Here is a 10,325-nt window from a genome sequence, read left to right on the forward strand (position 1 = left end):
TTGTTTGATATGAAAATTATTAGTGGTAATACTTGTGTACCTTCAAAGCATCTATGGAAGTTTAATGAATAGTGAAATGGTGCCATATAGCAGTTAAAGTTGGGTCAGACATAAAAGGGAATTTATTTCAAGTCTCAACTTTAGACATGTCTGGAGAAGTATAGAAGAAACCTACATCTGACATGATGGCCAGAAAGTTCTTTCAGCTGCTGCAATTAAGACTCAAACCCAACCACAAACTTTTTCATCTACAATTGTGCCCTGACTGCTATATATGCTGGTTAATTGTGGCACAAACCATGTGGGAGTAACCAACTGACTTTTTATTTGACTTAAGACTCACTCCACAAGATTGAACCCATAACTGATAGCAACTCAGTGATCAAGGACCAGAGACCTTGATAGCCTAGAGACCCAAAGCAAACCCCAAAATCACTGGTCAAAAAATTATCAATTAAATAACTCATAATGATAACCTGATACAGTCATAAATCAGTGTCTAATTCAGTAATCATCAGAGAGGGTTCCTTCTGGAGACTGGAACAGGTGTACAGACACACACCTATTACAGGGCGAGAGTCCTTGGAACACAGAGCTCAAAATAGGATGTCTCCATCAAATCTGTCCCCTCAGAGTTCAGGGAACCCCATGGAAGAGACCTTGGAAAGTCACAGGGTATATTGGACATCATGAGAACAAGGCTCTCTTAATCAACTGAGCAAGGCTCATCAGAATTCACAGAGACCAAAGCAGCAAGCAAACAAGTCTTCTCCAGGTCCTCTGCATATATATTGTAGCTTTCAGATTAGTATTTCTATGGGACTCCTGAGTATGTGAACAAGTGAATGTCTGGGGATCATTTCCATCTGTTGGGTTGCCTGGTGCAGCCCTGATGTGATGAATTTTGTTTTATCTTATCATATTTTATTTTCTCATGTTTGGTTGCTATCTCTTAGAAGCCTATTCTTTTCTCATGAGAGACAGAGTGAATCTGGAGGGCAGGGTAGATAGGGAAAGAACATGGAGGAGTAAAGGAAGGAGAAACTATAATCAGGATACATTGTGTGAGAAAGAATGTATTTTCTTTTCTTTTTTTTTTTTTACTTTCAAGTATTTTATTTATTTATTTATTTCCAGTCAGTTCACAGTTTCCTATCCCTCTGTCCTCTCCTTCCCATCACCGCACTCATCTACTTCTCCTCCTTTCTCTTCAGGAAAGGGCAGGTCTCCCATGTATATCAATCATCCATGTCATATCAAGTTGCAGTGAGACTAGGCACCTTCTCTTCTACTAAGGCTGGATAAGGCAAAAAGCTAGGAAGAAAGGGTCCCAAAAGCAGATAATAGAGTCAGAGACAGGCTCTGATCTCACTGTAAGGGGTCCTACAAGAAGACCAAGTCACACAATTGTAACATATATGTAGAGGGCCTAGGTTAGTCCCTAACAGGCATGCTGGATGGCTATTCTACATCTGAGGGCCCCTATGAGCCCAGGTAAGATGATTCTCTGGCTTTTCTTGTGGTGTTCATGACTCTTCTGTCTTTCATAATCTGTCCTCCCCCTGTTTCACATTCCTCAAGGTCAACCTAATGTTTGACTGTGGGTCTCTGCATCTGTGTTCATCAGTTGCTGGGTGAAGCCTCTCCAATGAAGGTTGGGCTAGGCAACATTTTATGAGTATATCAGAATATCATTAGCAATATTTTTATTGACTTTTTTGTTGCAAGTCATGTTTAGTTCTATCCTAGTTCTCTGGGCTATCCTTTTCTTGGTCCAGGCCCTCCAAGCAGTGTCAAATGTAGGTTCCTTCTCATGGTATGGGTCTCAGGATGGACAGTTATTGCTTGGCCACTTCCATAATTTCTGCACCATCTTTACCCAAGCATATCCTGTAGGCAGGGCAAATTGTAAGTCAAAGGTTATGTGCCTGGGTTGGGGTCCCAATCCTTCCACTGAAAGTCTTGCCTGGTTACCAGATGGTCAGTTCAAGAAATGAAAACAAAATCACAGAAAAGAAAAAAAGACTCAATTTTCAGTCCTTGAGTAAGTATATCATACATCTCAAGGCACATTCGGAACAACACATTTGGTATAAATTTAATTATCAGGATAAAACCAGGATTTCAAGGAACAGATAAATCGATGCTGTCATTAATTTATGGAAATTAGATGGATAGAAAATTTGTGATTGAATTGACAAATGCTTTATTTTTTCCCCTTTTCACTTAGCTTCCAAACTTGACTTTAGACAAGTCAAGTTTGAAAGGCAAGTTCAAGAGAGAACTTCTGGAGTTGTCATGCTGCCTGGATACCATACTTAGGACTCTATTATCCGTTGAGCCTTAGCCAAACCTATGATTTCAGCAAGTATCTGATATCTTCAGCATGATAACTGAACATGATGCAACAGCATGTCTTTTTTTATATAATACTGGCAACAGTATGAGAAGAACAGAAGGAATCAAAACAAAAAAGTACATGAAGATAAGGAATTTGTGCCCTTTTCTCAAGCTTTGTACTTACATTTCCCTGTACTGATAAATGGTGTCATATTTTTTGCAAGGATGAAACATTTAAAGAAGTGACCTGTCTATTTTTAGCAAGGCATTATCAGGCAGGTTTTATAGCATAAAGCTAACAAAATAATATTTAATAGTTGGTTCTTTAAGAACAGTAAACAGCAGGTATCATTTAGCTACTTCACTGGGAGAGGAGAGATGAATCCATGTCTTTAATTACTCATTTCCTAGATCCAGCAAAGCCTGAGGCAGTCTTGTTTATGGGACCTCAAGTCATATGAGTAAAGAAACCTTTTGATTCCAGATAAATTATTCATTCCTCTTTCCATTTATCAACTAAAGAAATTTGATTGGTAAAAACTGGCATTTAATTTTATATATACAAAACAGAAGGAAACTCAGAGAAGCTTAACCAGACAATTTCCTTCAGGATCTTTAAGTTAAAACTTTTCAGAGATGATCATTCTTTTCACAGCTATTTGTTATGGTTTCATGACTCAATCATGTAAAACAAATAAAGCACTTTTTTATAGACTTATTTTTTTAGGATTCTGAAAAATGGCAATGTGGTATGTTTGAAATAAACTGTATTTAAGAAGGAATCTTGAGTCAAAACAAGAATAGAGGTGCCAAGGAGACTGAAGTATTCTATTCAGGTTTAATTGCTGTATTCAATACTTGTGAAAGTAAGTATAAAACTAGGAAATGAATTTTTATATTTTTGTTTTGATTTTTAGGTTTTTTTGGCTCATAGTTTCAGATATTTCAGTCTGATATTGTGTATCATAGCATGTTGGAACTGTGATGAGCCAGTATATAATGGTAGGGTTGTGTGGTCAAGTTCTTTATTTCATAACCAGAACAAATGAGTAATAAAGGGGTTGTCAGAATTCAATAAGGAATGTCTGTAATGTCCTAAAGATTCTACCTATGTAGAAAACCCTGCTAAAGTAGCAAAAATACCTCCAAAGCCTAATAATGATGGTGTCAATGTGGGAGGGTAAAAGGAAAATATTAAAAAATCACTGAATTTCTATATATCAGAAATAAATGAGTAGCATTTGAAAGCATATTGCACTGTCATAATAACATAGCATAGAATAGATGGCTTAGAAAACATATGGCAAAGAGAATGAAAGTCTGAGATCAAGGTATTGGCAGATTTGATTTCTCCTAAAGCCTCTCTCCTTTGTGATAGGGTAATATTCTTCTTGAGCTTTTGTAGGGCTTTAACTGTATGTGAAAACTCTCCCAGTGCTTTTTGTTTTAAAATAAAGACAGATTTACCTGAAATATAGCCTCTTATGTACAAGTATACATACTAATAAAATACATGCACAAAAAATAGACACAAACATGTACCACATATAGACACACAAAACACATAGATACATACATTTATACTTAAAATGTATGGTTACAATTGGAGCTACAAATGCAAATTTAAGACATCAATCTTTTACTAAAAATTTTAGATATTTTCCCAGGGAGCCCCTTAATACATCCTCTTCCTTGGATGTTTTTCTGTGTTGATAACAACTTATATTGTTGAGGAATGTGTGCTAGGTTGAAGAAGCCAATGTTAATACTTAGTTCTTAAATAAACCCATAGATCATATTAAAGATTACCTTTTCCCTTACATATTCTATGAATATTGAAAATTGTAAAACTCTGTCTATCCTCCAATACAGTGTCAATGGAATAACTTTGCTCTCTTAAAACTGTATGAAATTATTATTTTCATCCTGTCCCTAATAACTACTAAAAACTACTGATTTTCCTATTATCTACAGTTTTCCTTTCTTTTGAGTGTCATATTCCTGAAATAATGTACTCTGTGGTTTTGCATGCAAGCTACAAAATATACACATAATATTATTGATACATTTTATGTTTGAATGTTCATTATGTTAAAATGCTGACTAGCACTATAATATGGATGCTCACATCAAACCACCCCGCCACACAGTTTACTACTTGTTTAGCAATTGTTCTTCGAAAACCCACTTAACCTTCTAACCTCAGTCTATTTATTAGTAAAACGTGATGCTAAATTTAAATATCTCATTTATTATAAAGCTTAACACTCAAGGCAAGAATGCTAAATATGCTAATGTCTTACATGATGGTTGACCTTCAGATCACCTTTGCTTATGAAGTACAGCATGTCCATGTTCTCATTATAAAGACCTAGCTATTAAGGAAAGTTTCTTTCAATTGAAACTCCAGAGCTTATATACATATGTAATTGTCACTGGTTAAAAATGGCTATTGAGTATGCCTCTCAGAGGGTTTTGTAATAATTCTTATCCATAATTTTGACCTCATGTGACACATAGTCCTGTTTTTATACTTTGTTTCAAAACTAATTCAATAATGAATATGTGTCTGGCCCTTCCTTGACAGCTTCGTAGAGTCATTGCATCTATAATGGTCTTCATTTTAATCTCTTTTCTGCCTCTAGAGAAGTAACAGGGTTTCCGTTGACACACAGGTGTGCCTGATTTTCAATCATATTATTTCTTGTACTGTCTCAGTTGGAGGTGCCAGAGATTTATAGCAAAGTCTGAACACTATTATTAAATCTGTTACACTATTCTAGGGGCATCATGAGACTGAAACTGGAAGCAGTAAATGCTATATTGTTTTCTTATACACATTTCTTTTTGCAAATGATTATGACCAATGCTTAAATTCTCTACTCATTCACGGTTGAGTTTTATGTCTAGACTAGCTGTCAAAGTAAGGGAATGTTCAGGTGAAAGAAAACAAATTAGAAATATATATATATATATATATATATATATATATATCACATAAATGAAACTTGTTAAATTATAAACATCTCATTTGTAAATTACAAAAATCAACACAATTCTCTTATTGTCACATGTATAAATTAGTGGCCTGTCAATCATTTAAAATCATACATCTTTTTAAAACAATATCAGAATATATTTCTAATTATATAGCATATTTTACTACAAATATGTTCTCTTTTTAAAAGATAAAATAATTGTTTTAAGTTAAGTAAAATTAATCAAAGACTTAAATATTTGTTGAATGTTTTAGAACAAGTCCATTCAGATAATAATGGTTAGAGGTATTATTTGAAATCTATGTTACTCACTGAAAAATGGGGTACATTTAATCAGTAGTAATTTGATTCAGCTCCCTGATTATAATGAGCAGTTTTACATGAAAATGAAACTTCAGCTGAGTGTTGGTGGCGCATGCCTTTAATCCCAGCACTCCGGATGCAGAGGCAGGCGGATCTCTGTGAGTTCGAGGCCAGCCTGGTCTCCAGAGCGAGTGCCAGGATAGGCTCCATAGCTACACAGAGAAACCCTGTCTCTAAAAACCAAATAAATAAATAAATACATAAATAAATAAATAAATAAATAAAAAGAGAGAAAGTGAAACTTCATGCACCTAGTTACTACAGATAGAATATGAACACTCTACTTAACATATTCACAAATTACGTTGTTTTTTTTGTGTGTGTGTGTGTTGTAAGTTTTTTTTCTACATGAAAATTATGCAAAAGGAGCAAGGGAAACATGTTAACTTCTAATCAGTGGCCTATAAGGAACTTTTGAAAATTAAAATTTACATTAGGATTTAAGTATTCATAGCATCCTTTCTCACATAATAGCTTTTGTGTGTGTCCACCTGTCTGTACTTAGTTGTCTTTGTTGAAAGTTTGAACTGTGTATGTCAACAGTACAAATCTTCACTTCTGCTTCAAATCATTGGAATCATAATTCCCAAAAGGTATGAACCTTTGCATACTATTTAATAACATGCTTTGTCCATCACATCAAATTTCTTATATTTGTGTTATGTTTTGGAAAAGTATTCTGAGATACAAGTATATTTCTTTGAGATTCATCTTAGAAAAGAATGAGACTAGCTGGAGGAAGAGACTCAGTAAAACATAAAAATAAGTGACATAAAGAAATTTAAATGAACAAAAATGCGTGAAACAGCATGTTTCCCCACTTGAAAATTAGTAATTTAGCCTACCATAGTTGTAAGGATTCTAATGAAGGTCAGTGGTAAAGGGCAGTGATTGTCACAATTATATCAGCATTTTTGGGCAGTTTCTTTGAGTTTCGATCTGGAAAAGATAATATAAGATGCCCAGGTAGCATCTGAACACTGTCCATCATCTTAGAGAAAACAAGCACTGATCTTTACATGCAAACTATTTAATTTTTCATAGTGTCTAGGCTTTGCTCCAAAAGAGAAACTGTCATCCTCACCCAAGGTTGTTCATTATTTACATGGTAAAATTAATTCAAACCAACAATAAGAAATGCAGCATCTTGCCTATATAGCATACATAAATGGAATTGCTACACACAGAGTGGCCTTCCCTCATTTTCTAGCTTATGAAGATGCTTTCTTTGAGTCTCCTTTTAAAGTACAGTTATTCTTGGAAACTTTTCAAGATAGGGAAAAGGAAAATTAAATAGGAATTGTTCGAATATAAAAATGCTGCAGAACATAACCCAGAAAAAAAAACAGGAAATAAAGCCAGCAAAGTTTTATTTCCGGTCTCCCAGAATGTGCTTAATCACTAGCTCATTGGGATCTTATTTCTAAAAACTTGCTCCACCTCACCATTTTCCTTCAAAAATGTTCCTTGGGTTTCTGTCACTAAGTTTTCTTCATTTGCAGAGGGTAAAGAGGTTTCCTTATGTCCCCTCCAAGGCAGTGATTGGTTCTTAGTTAATTCTGTGAGTGTTTTCTAAATAAATAATTTAGAAAATCACACTTCTGTCTCCAATTCTCTTTCTGTTGAATTATTGAAGCCAGGTCAAGAAAATGATTGCTAACCTCATGATGCTACATGCTTGAAGGGTGTAGAATTGGAACACATCACTGCAGCAGGGCCATTGGGTAGGGATTACTATGATCCCAGTTTGAATATTTGAGAAGCAAGCTTCAAATAAGGTCACTAACTGGCTTGTTCAGTAATATGAGCATTTTGTCTCTGTAGTCACCACTATATCTCAATTGATGTATAAGGAATATGAGATCATAATATTCTATACTCACATCATATTAAATAAAATATACCACACACATTGAAATTTATATTCAGTGTTAATTATAGTCTTTTTCATGGAAGGTTAGAATATTAGGATAATAAAAAAATCTTTTGTCTTTGTGTCTATTTCCAACATTGTTGAAATTATATTTTGAATCTCTGAATGTCCACAACCATTTTTCATATCTTATAGTATTAGTCTTATCTACATTTTTGTATTAAATGGTATTTTCTTAGTCAAATGTAACTTCAAATGAAAACAGATGATGTTAAAAAATTAAAAAAATACTTTAAGTAAAATATTGTCTCTTAAAATCACTTGAACTGAGTAACTTCTGAGTGGAAACTATGAGCCTCCTTCATAGGCTCTTAATACAGAAGGAAGTCAATTTATTTGAACCTCTTAATTAGTTTGTAAGGGACTTTGGTGGCTCAGCAAATTAGTACATGTAGCTTTATACTTACTAATTTTATCATATATGTATATGTATAATATACTTTATAGATAACTTCTTTATTTGAATATTATTTCTAAATTTTAAAACGTGTTTAGCCTTTATGATCAATTTCTTTTATTGTTGCATCTTAATAGTATTTTAGAATTTTATGGCCTTTTTCTTTTCTTTATTTTTATTAATAAGCTTCATTAAAAAATTGCAAATAAATAAAAGCATCACACACCAAAATTAACCAGAGCCAAAATCTACACAGCTCAATCACTAATATACAGTTAGAAATGGCCTTTGAGTGGAAGCTGTGGGCAAATGACCCTGACTAGATATTTATTCAATTTTATAGATTATTTTTTTGTGATACTGTTCTTCAGAAATTTATTTACCTTTTTTGATGACCTAGGAATATAGGGAATGCAGAATGAGAAGATACCTTTAGGTCTTCCAAGGAACTAGAGATTTTAAAATCTCTGTTATGCTATACTGGACTTGAGGATATTGTTCTGTCCTTGATATGGGAACAATATTTTGTAATTCCAAACAAGCATCATAAGATAGTTCTTGAGGTGTGTGTGTGTTTCACAAAATTGGTGTGTAGAGACAACATTTGTTCTTTTTTCATTGCAGACTTCAATTTCAGTGTTTCCTGTTGAAACAGAAGTGATAGTAGTCAAGGATCTTCTTATTGGCTAGCCAAAGTGAATGGATTTGATATTTATTGCTTCTTGAAGCAATGGTATACATCACTGTATCTTAAAACAAGGAAACAATTTAATGGCACCTTGGTAGAGCTGCCATGCACTTAGGGAAATTGAGCCAGGCTAAGACTAGAAACATGACTTTTTTGCAATAACTGAAATAGCTTTATTAAACATAAATGCCCGGTACCTGGTTTTAATAGTCATACTCCCAATGATAATGCCTTAATTTAGCTCATAATGGCTTAGTCTTTTAATAGGTAAATCTGACACTTTTTTCTCCTTGCAATCTACAGTATATGGCAGTGTGAACTTGAAACAATGTGGCCTATTCCATGCAATTTCTTTACTATAACTGTGAAGAGAGACCATAGCCTTCTGAAGAGTACATGCAAGACATGCATGCAGTGACTAGCAAGCAGGACAGCAAGCAGAGAAGGCAAGAATCAGTTTAGTTTTGCAAAGTGGCTTCCACAAGCAACTCACATTAAACCATCTGCTTTTTGCTATTAAGCTCTGGCATCACATAATGTAGAGGAGTTCAATTTTAAATTTTTTCTTTCTAATAGAAATAGTACTGTGAATTATTTTCCTGCTATGTTTTGATTTAATGCTCCCATATTCTTATTCAATTTTAAACATCATTACTATTAATAGACTCATATTCAAGTTAAAAAAAACTGGAAGCAGTAATATGCATAGATAAAAATGCTAACACATTGAAAATATAATTGAAATGAGCTTCAATTGCTATCTCCAACTGTAGATACATATATCATAACCAAATGTATTTCAGGGTAGTCTACTCTATGCTGACATACTAAAGCTAAATTATATGAATGTTACATAATATATAACTGGACAAATATCCTGATTTTTAAGTTTACAAATAAATATTAATTTAACAAATGAAAAATATCAGTGAAAATAACATTACCCATTGGCACAACAGACTGATAAATGCATTAAAAAACCCCTGTATGCCTAAAAGTTTATTATTATAATTGATAACTTGCAAAAATATCCCAAAATCTCTAGCATTCTTCACATTACATAGGAAATGATGTTGGTTGGGCAATTTCGTGTTCTGGATATTTGGACTGCAGAAAATATATATATGCCTGTGTGTGTAGTTCATGCTAATATTTCTCGTCTTTTTTTGTTTCAGCTGTTCACAGAATGAGAAGCCATTTACTAAAACCTATAATCTTTTTAGGCTTATCATTGTAATATGGAGATTGATTTCCTGCCAACTCACTTAAGTCAAAGAAATAGCCACTTGTAAAACCATTGGAATAAAAGATAAGTTGAATAAAATAAGAAGATTAGTTGAATCTCAGGGCATTAATTAGAATCCTACTTGTTTAAAATATGTAGAGAATTTAATATGAAGAAAAATTATGACTACATGAATGCAAGATTTTCTTGAAAATTTACTCTCATTATATTAAAGATGTAATAATCCTCAAATGTTCAGACCAGAAATATGAAGAGAGTATGTTTAAAAGCAGATGCTACAAGGTGTGGTCATTGCCATTTAGAAGTGATGTTATTAACTCAGATACAGAGGTAGAATTTCATAAAAACAAACAGGAGAT

This window comes from Cricetulus griseus, chromosome 6, assembly GCF_003668045.3.
Source record: "Cricetulus griseus strain 17A/GY chromosome 6, alternate assembly CriGri-PICRH-1.0, whole genome shotgun sequence".
Classification (NCBI taxonomy): domain Eukaryota; kingdom Metazoa; phylum Chordata; class Mammalia; order Rodentia; family Cricetidae; genus Cricetulus; species Cricetulus griseus.